Source organism: Scyliorhinus canicula, chromosome 21 (assembly GCF_902713615.1).
Source record: "Scyliorhinus canicula chromosome 21, sScyCan1.1, whole genome shotgun sequence".
Taxonomy (NCBI): domain Eukaryota; kingdom Metazoa; phylum Chordata; class Chondrichthyes; order Carcharhiniformes; family Scyliorhinidae; genus Scyliorhinus; species Scyliorhinus canicula.
The window spans coordinates 8,979,426-8,993,857 of NC_052166.1; positions in this window are offsets into that span (position 1 = coordinate 8,979,426).

The following is a 14,432-nucleotide window of genomic DNA, read 5'->3' on the forward strand; positions in this document are numbered from 1 at the left end:
CATCAACTCAATCAATGAGCAATGTCTGAACTTCGGACGTTGCGACACAGCCAGAAGGGGAAGAGTTCCCTGAACCCTGCGTCTCAGGAGATAGTCACACCTTTAGATTATCTAGAATTAGGCTAGTTGTCAACGAAAGGATGATGTGGCTATGAGTCAGGCAGGAAGAGGGGTGCATGCCTTTCAAAAGTCTCAACATTTGTCCTTGACCAGCAGGTTCGATATTTTGCTCCTAGATGTACAAGAGCGAGGGCTGTGAGAGGATGCGAAAACTGACCACAGCACCGTTGTACATGGATCATGCAAGTAATGGGAGAAATAACTATGCAGGTCTGGAGACAGTGTAGTCAGATGCATAACCACTGTTCTCTGTGATCAGGAACAAAAGTCCAAAATGTGTTGTTGCCTACCTGATGCCTGTGTTTTGTATCTCTTACCTCGACTGCAGAGGGATTTGGAGTGTGTGGGTAAAAATCCAATTTCCATTGTCCATGTACGTACCAACGCCTTCGGTACAAAAGGGATAGAGTTTCTGCTGAGCGAATATTAGCAGCTAGGGGTGAAAAGAAAAAGAACAACCAACAAGGCAATAATCTTCCAATTATTATTTGAGAACCCCGCTAATTAGCACATGGTCAGTAAAGTTGAAGAGGATCAATGTTTCATATTGGACAAATGGTTTTGAATTAACCGGAGATTGGTACCAGCCTGGGGGAAGAAGGGAGTTGTTAAAATGCAACAGTCTTCTTCTTAACTCTGCTTGGACCAGGGACCTAGTGAATCAAATAACTACGGGTTTTGAGCAAGAGATTGGGGGGAGGGTTCCGTTTCAGGGAAAATTAGAAATCCAACATTAAAGGAGAAGGTGGCAGGGCATGTTAATGAAGGAGTTGATTGTCACCTTAAAATAAAAGGAAGGGACAAAATCTATCAATATCATATTACGCCAATGTGACAGGTAAGAGCAGATAAATTTGATAGTGGAACAACCATAATGGTTTTGTGACTGAAATCACAAATCATTCGGAAAAAAAACTATTGGATCACGCCGAAAATAGAGAAAAGTGTCTGATTTGATTGATTTCAGAGAGGCACGAGGGCTCCCGATTGCTATCCATTCGCGCGTGGGGATATTCTGTTTTTCCTGCTGGATTTCAATGGGAATTTCTATCGAATCCATCCCAGGCTGCCGAGCAATCTTCTGACAGGCGTGCGCGAGATTGCGATAAGCGAATTCAGAAGGCTAGCGAATTCCGACCCAGGTCTGGGCATTAAATATACAAGGCTTCTCAATATTTTGGAAGACCGACAGGGAGGCAGTGGAGGTATTGTGGATTTGCACGGAAATTACTGGAACAGTGTTGAATCAAATGAAATTAATCAAGATATGGAAACAGTCTGGGCAGAAATGAGAAACAGTAAAATAAATAAATCCCTGGCAGCTGTAATCTATATGTGCGGAAGAAGTAGACAAGTATAAACGAGGACATCTTGGATGAGAGGGGCCATATTGTTGGAGAGCACAGTGTGAAACAGACTGGTAAGCTCGAGGAGATACTTGGTAGGAAGGACGGTGTGTTGGGCATATTGAAAAACTTGAGGATAGACGAGCCCCCCGGGTCTGACGGGATATATCCAAGGTTTCTATTGGAAGCAAGAGGTGAAATTGCAGAGCAGTTGGCAACTATCTTTTCGACCTTTCTGTCAACAGGGGTGGTACCAGGGGACTGGAGAGCTGCAAATGTCGTGTCCCTGTTCAAAAAAGGGAATAGGGATAACTCTGAGAATTCCAGGCCAGTTAGTCTTACTTCGGTGGTAGGCAAAGTAATGGAAAGGGTACTGAGGGATAGGATTTTTTAGCATCTGGAAAGACACTGCTTGATCAGGGTCAGTTAGCACGGATTTGTGAGGGGGAGGTCTTATTTCACAAGACATTGAACTCTTTGAGGAGGTGACCAAGCACGTGGATGAAGGTAAAGTAGTGGATGTAGTGTAAATGGATTTTAGTAAGACATTTGATAAGGTTCCCATGGTAGACCTATGCAGAAAGTAAGGAGGCATGGGACAGTGGGGAATTTGGCCTGTTGGAAAACGAAGTGGCTAACCGATAGAAGTCAGGGGGTGGTGGTAGATGGTAAATATTCAGCCTGGGGCCCAGTTACCAGTGGCGTACCGTAGGGATCAAATCTGTGTACTCTGCTGTTTGTGATTTTCATTAATGACTTCGATGAGGGAGTTCAAGGGTGGTTCAGTAAATGTGCAGACGATACGAAGATTGGTGGAGTTGTGGATAGTGAGGAGGACTGTTGTCGGCTGCAATGAGGCATAGATAGGATGCAGAGCCGGGCTGAGGAGTGGCAGATGCCACCCTGAAAAGTGTGAGGTTGTCCATTTCGGAAGGACAAATATGAATGTGGAATACATGGATAACGGTAGGGTTCTTGGCAATGTGAAGGAACAGAGATATCGTGTGTCTACGTTCATAGATCTTTTAAATTTTCCACTCAAGTGGATAGAGCTGTGCAGAAGGCCTATGGTCTGCTCGCGTTCATTAGCAGAGGGATTGAATTTCAGAGCCGTGAGGTGGTGATGCAGCTGTACAAAACCTTGATAAGGTCACATTTGGAGTACTGTGTGCCATTCTGGTCGCCTTATTTTAGAAAAGATGTGGAACCTTTGGAAAAGGTGCAAATGAGATGTTGTCTGGAATGGAGAGTAGGTCTTACGAGGAAAGTTTGAGAGCGCTCGGTCTTTCCTCATTAGAACGGAGAAGGATGAGGGACGGCAAGACAGAGGTTTAGATGATCAGAGGAATAGGTAGAGTAGAGAGTCAGATACGTTTTCCCCAGGTGGAACACACCATTACAAGGGTACATATTTAAGGTGAATGATGGAAGATATAAGGGGGTGTCAGAGGTAGGTTCTTTACCCAGAGAGTAGTGGGGGCATGGAATGCACTGCCTGTGGAAGTCGTTGAGTCGGAACCATTATGGACCTTCAAACGGCTATTGGATAGGTATATGCATTACGGCAGAATGCTGAGGTGTAGATTGATTTGTTCTGAATCCGAAACAAAATGTCGGTACAGCATAGTGGGCCGAGGGTCTATTCGGTGCTGTATTTTCGATGTCTGTAATAAAGGCATAACATTACTCACGGGAAATCTAAATATGCACTTTGACTGGGTTAATTAAACTGGCATGAGTCGCCCAAGGGGAATTTAATTGAATGTGTTAGTGAGTGTGGCTTGGAGCAATGCATAGTGGAAAAAAAACAGTTTGCAGGCTATTGTGGATTTGGAATTGTGTAGCGAGGAGGGATTAATCAAGACCACCAAAAATAAGTGTCAACTTGGCAATAGTGACCATAACATGACATAACTACAAATGCTGTTTACGGGTTATAAAAGGGAGCCCACACAAGCATCTCGAGTTAAACAAAAGTTAATTCTACTGGATGCTTTCCATCACTCGAACTCCTCGGGTCACTTGCGCAGGTTCAACTTCAACTTACGCTGACCGCACTGCACGTATGCAAATCTCCCCGGAACAGCCAATCAGAAGCTCTGCTCTGCTGCCCTCTGCAGACCTAGAGTATTTAAACATCCATCCCTCGCCTCAACATTCATCATGTCCGTCTCCTTGGGGAACACCGATGCAAAGTACTCGTTTAGAATCTCACTTATTTCCTCTGACTCCACGCATAAATGCCCTCTTTTGTCTTTGAGTGGGCCAATCCTTTCTCTAGTTACCCTCTTGCTCCTTATATACGAATAAAAGGCTTTGGGATTTTCCTTAACCCTGTTAGCCAAATATATTTCATGACTTCTTTTAGCCCTCTTTATTGCGCGTTTGAGATTTGTCCTACTTTCCCGATATTCCTCCAAAGCTTCATCAGTTTTGAGTCGCCTCGATCTTACGTCTGCTTCCTTTTTCATCTGAGCTAATCTCACTATTCCACCCGTCATCCATGGTTCCCTAATCTTGCCATTTCTATCTCTCATTTTTACAGGAACATGTCTGTCCTGCACACCAATCAACCTGTCCTTAAAAGACTCCCACATTTCAAATGTGGATTTACCCTTAAACAACTGCTCCCAATTCACATTCCCGAGCTCCTGCCGAATTTTGTTATAGTTGGCCTTTCCCCAATTTAGCACTTTTTCTTTCGGGCCACTCTCGTCTTTTTCCATGAGTATTCTAAAACTTATGGAATTGTGATCGCCATTCCCAAAGTACTCGCCGACTGAAACGTCAACCACCTGGGCGGGACCATTCCCCAATACCAGGTCCAGTATGGCCCCTTCCCGAGTTGGACTATTTACATCCTGCTCTAAAAAAAACTCTCCTGGATGCTCTTTACAAATTCTGCTCCATCAACGCCTCCAACAGTACATGAGTCCAATTCAATGTTGGGGAAGTTAAAATCTCCCATCACAGCCACCCTATTGCTCCTACATTGTTCTATAATCTGTCTACTTATTTGTACCTCTAATTCACGCTCGCTTTTGGGAGGCCTATAGTAAAGTACCAACAATGTTACTGCACGCTTCCTATTTCTTAGATCTATCCATATTGCCTGAGTGCTCGAATCCTCCATCCTGTCCTCCTTAATCACAGCTGTGATATCGTCTCTGACCAGCAATGCAACTCCTTTACCACTTGTACCTCCCTCTATATTTCTCCTGCAGCATCTATACCCTGGGATATTTAGTTGCCAGTCTTGCCCATCCCTCAACCACGTCTCAGTAATACCAATAACATCATATTCCGAGGTACAAATCCAAGCCCGAAGTACATCTGCTTTACCTGCTGCACTTCTCGCATTAAAACAAATGCACGTCAGACCACCTGTCCCTTGGCGATCATCATCTCTCCCCTGTCTACTCTACCCCTTAGTTAAATTGAGTTTATTATCCAGTACCTTACTGGCTTTAGTTGCTGCTTCCTTACTGACCTCTAACTTCCTAATCTGGTTCCCGTCCCTCTGCCACATTAGTTTAAACATAAATGTAAAATGCCTTGGGGTTTTCCTTGATTCTACCCGCCAAGGATTTCTCATGCCCCTCCTAGCTCTCCGAAGCCCTTTCTTGAGCTCCTCCCCAGCTAGCTTGTATCCCTCAAGTGCGCGAACTGAACCTTGTTTTCTCATCCTTACATTAGCCCCCTTCTTCCTCTTGAAAATACATTCAACCTCTTCTGTAAACCATGGGTTCCTCACTTGGCCATTTCCTCCCTATCTGACAGGGACATACAAATCAATCAAGCGCAGTATTTTCTCCTTGAAGACGCTCCACATCTCAATTGTGCCTATCCCTGACGGTTCCTGTTTGCATCTTATCCTCCCCAATTCATGCCTAATCGCATCGTCTTGTTGGATTTGGAAACGGTTACCCTCTTTAAGCATTAATATTAAAATAACTAATTCCCCTGGATCTGAACATTCCCCTGTGCAAATGCATCGTGATTCTTCCAGTATTAATATTTGGCAAACATTCGAAGCATCAGTGCAGTTGGGGTGTCGGCTTGCGGTGGGGGCTGGTTTGGGTGTTTGGTGAGGAGACATTACCCCAGAGGCTGGTCACTGAACAAGGGCTGCAAACAGCCATCGATGCCAACAGCTGTCTCTCTCCCATTGCGTTTCAACTCTCACCTCTTGCTGTTTTCTGACTTAATGTAAAAACTACACCAACACTGATCATTGTCCTCCAAATTCCCCCTCCCCATTCACTGCCCAAGCTGCCACCTCACCTCGCCCCTGCACACCGTAGGATAGGGGCTGTTCATATATTCAGTTTTAGCAAAGATGTTCCCACTTCTGTTAGTCACATTTAACTATCTCGTTGGCTTTCTAACCCCATGCTCCTCTCCCAGATTCCCAATTTTTCTCTACATCTCTATTTCTCTCAAGCTCGCTGCTAATTTCCCCTTTCTCAGTTTGCCTCACTCCGTTTTTTTTCCGACTGCTTTGCCCTTTTACATTCTCTGTATCTCTGCCCTCTGCCCACCCCGCTCGCTCAGTGCCTCATCCCTCTTCCCCTGCCCGCCACCATCCCTCTGTTCTTCTCCCCTTTCTCACTCTATTTCGCAATCTCTGTAACTGCTCAGTGCTATATTTCTGCTACCCTCCCTTTTAATCTCGATAATCTGTCAAGATCTCAACTCTAATTCTTTATTTTCGGAAAAATTTTCATTGAAATGCATTCTCTGATAAGTTTCTGTCTGACTTTTCTAAATAATGGCGAGCTGCGGGCCGCATTATCTGTTAATCAATGATTATGCTTAGCAATGGGCAGGGTTTAGGTTTCAAACCACAGAATACTTCAATCCCTGCAAGACGAGGCCCTTCGGCCCACCGAGTCTGCGTGTCACTCTGAAGACATAACGGGCTACAAGATGGAGGCATGTAAAATCGTCGGCTCCAACGCACCCTCCCTCATGAGCTCAACGCATTCTATGCCCGTTTTGAGCAAGAGGGCAGCGAGAGCATGCCCTCCACCCCAAAAGCCGCAGATGAACATGTATCTGAGAGCACCACTGCAGACGTCAGAGCTGCGTTCTCGAAGGTCAACCCACGGAAAGAAACTGGCCTGGTTGGGGTACCCGGACGAGCACTCAGGTCTTGCGCGGATCAGCTGATGGGGTATTCGCAGACATCTTCAACCTCTTTGTACTACAATCTGAGGTCCCTATCTGCTTCAAGAAGACGACCATCATCTCCGTACTAAAAAAAAGTCAAACAGCGTGCCTTAATGGCTGTCGTCCAGTCGCTCTGACATCCATCATCATGAAGTGCTTCGAATGGTTCGTCATGGCACGAATCAACTCGGGCCTCCTGGATTACCTTGATCCACTACAGTTCGCCGACCGCTGCAGCAGGTCCACAGCAGACGCCATCTCCATGGCTCTGCACTCTACCCTAGAACACCTAGATAACAAGACATCTATGTCAGACTCCTATTTATCGACTGCAGCTCAGCCTTGAACACCACCATTCCTACGAAACTCATTTCTAAACTCCGTGGCCTTGTCCTCGGCTTCTCCTTCTGCGACTGGATCCTTAACTTTCTAACGCACAGGCACAATCAGTAAAGATCGGCAACAGCACTTCCTCCACGATCATTCTCAACACCGGTGTCCCACAAGGATGAGTCCTCAGCCCCCTCCTGAGGCACCTGTGACTGGATGACCAAATTCCCCTCCAACCCGATTTTCAGATTTGCTTACGGCACCACCGTAGTCGGTCGGATTTCAAACAATGACGAGACAGAGTACAGAAATTAGATGGAGAATCTGGTGAACTGGTGCGACGACAGTATTCTCTCCCTCAATGTCAACAAAATGAAGGAGATTGTCATCGACTTCGGAAAGCGTAGTGGAGAACATGCCCCTGTCTACATCAATTGGAACGAATTAGAAAGGGTCGAGAGTTAAAGTTTTTATGCGTACTGATCGCCAACAGCCTGTCCTAGTCTCCCCATGCCGACACTATAATTAATAATGCCTACCAACGACTCGACTTTCTCAGAAAACTCAGGAAACCTGGCATGTCAGCTACGACCCTCACCAACTTCTGGAATGACACTGCTTGATTAGGGATAGTCAGCACGGATTTGTGTGGGGTAAGTCTTGTCTTTCGAGTCTTATTGACTTCTTTGAGGAGGTGACCAAGCATGTGGATAAAGGTAAAGCAGTTGATGTAGTGTACATGGATTTTGGTACTGCATTTGATAAGGTTCCCCATGGTAGGCGTATGCAGAAAGAATGGAGGCATGGGATATTGGGAAATTTGGCCAGTTGGATAACGAACTGGCTAACCGATAGAAGTCAGAGAGTGGTGGTGGATGCCAAATATTCAGCCTGGAGCCCAGTTACCAGTGCCATACCGCAGGCATGGGTTCTGGGTCCTCTGCTGTTTGTGATTTTCATTAATGACTTGGATGAGGGAGTTGCAGTGTGGGTCAGTCTATTTACAGATGATACGAAGGTTGGTGGAGTTGTGGATAGTGAGGAGGGCTGTTTTCGTCTGCAAAGCGACATAGATAGGATGCAGAGCTCGGCTGAGAAGTGGCAAATTGTGTTTTACCCTCACAAGTGTGATGTTGTCCATTTTGGAAGGACACATATGAAAGCGGAATACAGGGTTAACGGTAGGGTTCTTGGCAATGTAGAGGATCAGAGAGATATTGGGGTCTATGTTCATAGATCTTTCAAAGTTGCCACTCAAGTGGATAGAGCTGTGAAGAAGGTCTATGGTGTGCTAGTGTTCGTTAGCAGAGGGATTGAATTTAAGAGCCGTGAGGTGATGATGCGGCTGTACAAAACATTGGTAAGGCCACATTTGGAGTACTGTGTGCAGTTCTGGTCACCTCATTTTAGGAACGATGTGGAAGCTTTGGAAAAGGTGCAAAAGAGATTTACCAGGATGTTGCCTGGAATGGAGAGTAGGTCTTACGAGGAAAGGTCGAGGGTACTAGGCTTTGTCTCATTAGAACGGAGAAGGATGGAGGGCGACATGATAGACGTCTAAAAGATGATCAGGGGAATAGATAGTGTCGACAGTCAGAGACTTTTTTCCCCGGCTGAAACATACCATTACAAGGGGCATACATTTATGGTAAATGGTGGAAGATATAGGGGGGATGTCAGAGGTAGTTTATTTACCCAGAGAGTAGTCAGGGCATGGAATGCACTGCCTGTGGAAGTACTTGAGTCGGAAACGTTCGGGACCTTCAAACGGCTATTGGATAGGTACATGGATTAGGGTAGAACAATGGAGTGTAGATAAATTTGTTCTTAAGGGCAGCACGGTAGCATTGTGGTGGCACAATTCCTTCACGGCACCTGGGTCCCAGGTTCGATTCCTGCTTTGTTCACTGTCTGTGTGGAGTCTTGCACATCCTCCCCCTGTGTGCGTGGGTTTCCTCCGGGTGCTCCGGTTTCCTCCCACAGCCCAAAGATGTACAGGTTGGGTGGATTGGCCATGATGAATTTCCCTTAGTGTCCAAAATTCTATCATAATCTATGATTAACCTCGGACAAAAGTTCGGCATAACATCGTGGGCAGAAGGCCCTGTTCTGTGCTGTATTTCTCTATTAATATGCACAATAGAAAGCATTTATTTTGATTGTATCACAGCTTGGTATGGAGCCTGATCTGCCCAAGACCGCAGAAAACTACAAAATGTCGCGAATGTAGCCCAGTCCATCATGCAAACCAACCGCCCATCCACTGACTCTATCCATAATTCCCGCTGCCTCAGAAAGGCATCCAGGAATGTTAAAAACCCCACGCACCCAGGAGATACTCTCTTCCACCGTTTTCCGTCAGGAAAACGATACCAAATTTGAGGTCACGTACCAACCTACTCAAGAACAGCTTCTTCCCTACTGCCATCAGACTTTTGAATGGACCTACCTCGTATTAAGTTGATCGTTTCCCTACACGTTGATATGTGTAACATTATATTCTGCAGTCTCTCCTTCCTTCCCTCTGTGCGGTATCCAAGAAACACTATTTTTCACTGTATGCTAATACATGTGACAATAATAAATCAAATCAAAGAAAGAACAACATTTAGACATCCACTCACTTGTCCTATCTCTGTAACTGCTCATAATCTGCCGAAATTTAGCCCGCGGGAGGAAACTAGAAAAGAAGGAAGAAAGCCACGTAGACACGGGAGAACGTTAATAAAACAGACAGACAACCAAGGCCGAATAGTACCAGGTTGCTGACGCTGTAAGGCAGCAGTGCTAACAGCGATGCCACCATGGGACATTTCACTAATTTGGGGAGTGTTGCCACGGTTGCGGTGCGGGAAATGCATCAAGCAAACTAAACACAGCAGGACACCAAAGGCAAAGTGTTGTGAGGTAGGTAAACTGCGCCCGCCCATGCCAAACTCTGAAAAAAAAACTAAACTTTCTGTATAAAACTGGAAAGATGTGGATGGAGGATTGGAAGTGATCACATGACAAATCTTGATTAAGAATTCAAGAAGCTGGTCGAGTTGAATTTCATGGCCCTACCACTCCCCCAACGATCTACATATGGAATTGAACTCGCTCAATTCCTCATTAGGGCTTCAGTTCTGCAGATATTCAAACATTATAATATTCCTTTACACAGTGTGACTTTTAAAAAAATAGATCCCAAGATGTGAGAAACTTTTGAAAGTCACTACATGAATGTTTATAGTTGCAGTGCATAGCAGGATCGGATAGACATCCCATCTCACCCGAATGACACGCCACACTCGAGAACAACCAGAACTTTCTTAGAAACCCCCCACATTTGAAAAATGTGTTCAATATTTAGTGTCTGACACTTCTCGCTTACTCTGCTTCTCACTTGACAGAATATGGCGAGTCAGAGGGAGAGAGATAGAGAGAACTCTGCAGTCAAAACCTTATCAAGTATAATTCAAACTGTTTCCTCCACATTCCTCGAAACCTGTTGATTCATCACAGTGTCAGTGCTGTCGGCATTCCTGCAGGATACAGATGCACCATCAAGAACTTTCATTTCAGGATCCTCTCCCAAGTCCTTTCCAAGGCAATTAATTATTTATTTAAAATTGTCGGCGCTGTTGGGTCATTTTGCAAAGCCTGCCGGTCAATCAGCACCAGAAACAACTTTTAAAGAACGAAGAACAAAGAAAAATACAGCACGGAGTCTGTATCCTTCCATTCTCAGCCTATTCATATATTTGTCCAGATGCCCCTTAAATGCCCCGATCGTACCTGCTCCCACCATGTCCCCAAGCATCGTGTTCCATATATGTACTGCCCTCTGTGTTAACAACCTACCTCGCACATCAGTTCTAAAATGTTCCCCTATGTCCCTGAGAACTTGGCTCTCCCACCCGAGGAAACTACATCTGACTATGCACTCTGTCCATGCGCCTCATAATCTTGTGGGCCGCTCTCAGGTGTCCTCTCAACCTCCGTCGTTCCAGTTAGAATTTTTCTAACCTGTACTCATAGACAATGCCCTGCCTACCAGGCAACATCCCATTAAACGGCTTCTGTCTCCCCCAAAGCATCCATCTCCTGCTAATTGGTTGGCGACCAGAGATTTACATAATATTTCAAATGAGGCTTCACTAAGATCCTGTATAGATGCAGATGCATTATTTAAGCTTTGTCACCCACCAAGTGCTTCACGTTTGTGACGAATTGCAAAGGTGGGTTGTTGTACCTGCAGGATACCTGCAGGGTATCAAAAATCAGGGCCTTCCATAATGTAACAGAAATTGATTCATCTGAGGAATCGAGATTAAAATGTAACCTCCATCGGGGTAATAAAGTGACAAATACTCAAGTGCATCGTCACTGTGGGACAGGTCTCAGTCTTTCAATGGCGCTATGTAAAATAGCCATTAGGAAAAACAATAATATAAACAACGATAATTAATTACCCTATAATTTTGTAACAGTCAATATTTAATCACATACACGTTGTAGAAGTACCTTACTTAATTATTTTAAACATTACCCATCACAAAATTGAGGTGGCTAAATGGCAATAGAACAGGTATTGGTTGCTATTTCTTCAGAAGGTAATCCAAGAGGATATAAAAGAGAACCAAATCGATCCGTCTGCACCAACACCACGAGCTGGATATTCTGGCTATCCAGCTGAGGCGGTCGAATAGTCTCAAACATTTTAAATAATTATGCTGCAAAATATAGAACCATTTTCAAATTTCCCCCTGTCTTCCATGGGAAACTTTATCAAATGCTTTACTGAAGTCCATGTATATGACATCTACAGCCCTTCCCTCATCAATTAACTGTGTTTGAATGCCCATGTTAACTTGGAGAATGATAGCAAAAAGTGCGCGGGTTTTGTTAGTGACACACTGAACTCACAAGATAATACAGATCCTCTCTCTGAACAGAGTGGCAGGAAATGCCACCCAAAGAACATTTTACACGACACCGACTATTAACTGCCCATCTACACTGTGGCCCAGAGAGGCAAGAAAGTGCAGGGCACCGGCCTCTACATCAGCCTTGTGTTGTCATACACTGTAATGCAGTGAAAATGAACCCAAAGAGAAAATGGAAGAAATGGTCAGGCTATCTTTGTGGATCATTTTAGGTGACATTTTGACGACAATTGTACACCATCCTGCGACTCCCACTTTAAAAATCACTATGTTAATACATGCAAAACGTTATTTCCCACTGCAAATAAATGCATTCAATCAAAAACAACAGGGGCTTTTACGTGTACATCTTAATTATTTAAAATTAATTTCGAACATCATGCAATTTCAGTCAGCTCAAATAATTTTCCGTCTAACGTAACGTGATTGCACGCTCCTTACTGCAAATGGTTTGGATGGAGCAGGTTTTCTCAGGTGTTTTCAGGAAATATTCCTGACTCAATATGCAGATAGTCGAATAAGGGGGAGCCCATATTGGATTTGGTGTTTGGCAACGAACCACGCCAGGTGTCCGATGTCTCAGTGGGAGAGCATTTCCGTGACAATGACCACTACTCCTTGACCTTCACGATAGTCACGGAGGGGGGTAGGAACATATAGTATGGGAACGTATTTAATTGGGGCGGGCAGGTTATACTGCTATTAGACAGGAGCTGAAGAGCATAAAGTTGGAACAGTTGTTCTTCGGGAAATGGACAACAGTACCATGGGGGTTGTTTAAGGAGCACTTGCTGTGGGTGCTGGGTGGTTTTGTCCCACTGAAACGAGGGAATGGTAAGGTGAAGGAGCATGGATGACAAGAGAAGTGGAGCTTCTAGTGAAAAGGAAGAAGTTAGCTGACGTAAGATCGAGGAAGCAAGGATCTGGCACAGCTCTAAAGGGTTACAAGGTAACCAGGACGGAACTCAAAAATGGCCTTGAGAGAGATGGAAAGGGGCATGAAAAATCCATGGCGGGGAGGATTTGGGAAAACAGCAAGGCGTTGTACACTTATGTGAGAAATAAGAGCTTGATCAGAGTGAGAGTAAGCCGATCAAGAATAGTGGAGGGAACTTGTACCTAGAGTCTGCGGAGATAGGCGACGCTCTAAATGAATATTTTGCTTCAGTATTCAGGGGAGAGAGGGACCTTGTTGCTCAGGGGAACAGCGTGCACCAGGTTAATAGATTTGAACAGGTTGATATTAGGTAGGAGGATGTGCTTCATATTTGAAAGTCATCAGGGTATATAAGGCCTTTGGGCCTGATTGGATATGCCCAAGGTTTCTACGGGAATCGAGGGAAGAGATTCCTGCGCGGTTGGCGATGATAGCTATGTCCTCATTCTCCATTGGAGTACTCCAAATGAGTGGTGGGAGGCGAAATTTGCCTCCCTGTTCAAGAATGGGAATAGGGAAATCCCTGGAAATTACAAATTTGGTTGTCTGGATACAGAATTGGCAGGCCGAACGAAGACAGCGAGTGATAGTGGATGGAATGTATTCCTCCTGGAGATCGGTGACCAATGGTGTCCAGCAGGGATCTGGGACCTCTGCTCTTTGTGTTTTTTTATAAATGTCTTGGATGAGGAAGTGGAAGGGTGCGTTAGTAAGTTTGCCGCTGACATAAAGTTTGGAGGAGTTGTGGATAGCGACGAGAGCTATTGTAGGTTACAATAGGTAACAGCTGCGCTGAGAAATAACAGATGGAGTTCAACCTAGATAAATGTGAAGTGATTAATTTTGGAAGGTCGAATTTGAATGGTGAATACAGCGATAATGTCAGGATTCTTGGAAATTAAGAGGAACAGAGGGATCTTGGTGTCCATGTACATAGATCCCTCAAAGTTGACACCCAGGATAATAGGGTTGTTAAGAAGGCGGATGGTGTGTTGGCTTTCATTAACGGGGGAGTGAGGTTAAGAGCCGCAAAGTTTTTCTGGAGCTTTATTAAACCCTGGTTAGATCACAATTGGAATATTGTGTCCAGTTTTGCTCGACTCAATATAGAAACGATGTAGATGCTTTGGACCGGAGGCAGACGAGCTTGATCACGATGCTGCCTGGGCTGTAGGGCATGTCTTATGAAGAAAGGTTGAGGGAGCTAGGGTGATTATCACTGTAGTGAAGAAGGAAGTGAGGTGACTTCATCTAATTCTGCAAGGTGATGAGAGGCACGGATAGAGTGGACAGCTAGAGACTTTTCCTCAGGGCGGAAATGGCTGTCACGAAGGAAAATAATTTTAAGGTGGGCAGCACGGTGGCCTATTGGTTAGCACAGCTGCCTCACAGCGCTGAGCTCCCACATTCGATCCTGGCTCTGGGTCTGACCGTGTGGCATTTGCACATTCTCCCCGTGTTTGCCTGAGTTTCTCTCCAACCACCTAAAAATGTGCAGAGTACGTGGATTGGCCACACTAAATTGCCCCTTAATTGGAATAAATAATTGGGTAATCTAAATGTGTAAAAAAATACTTTTAAGGTGATTGGAGGAATGTA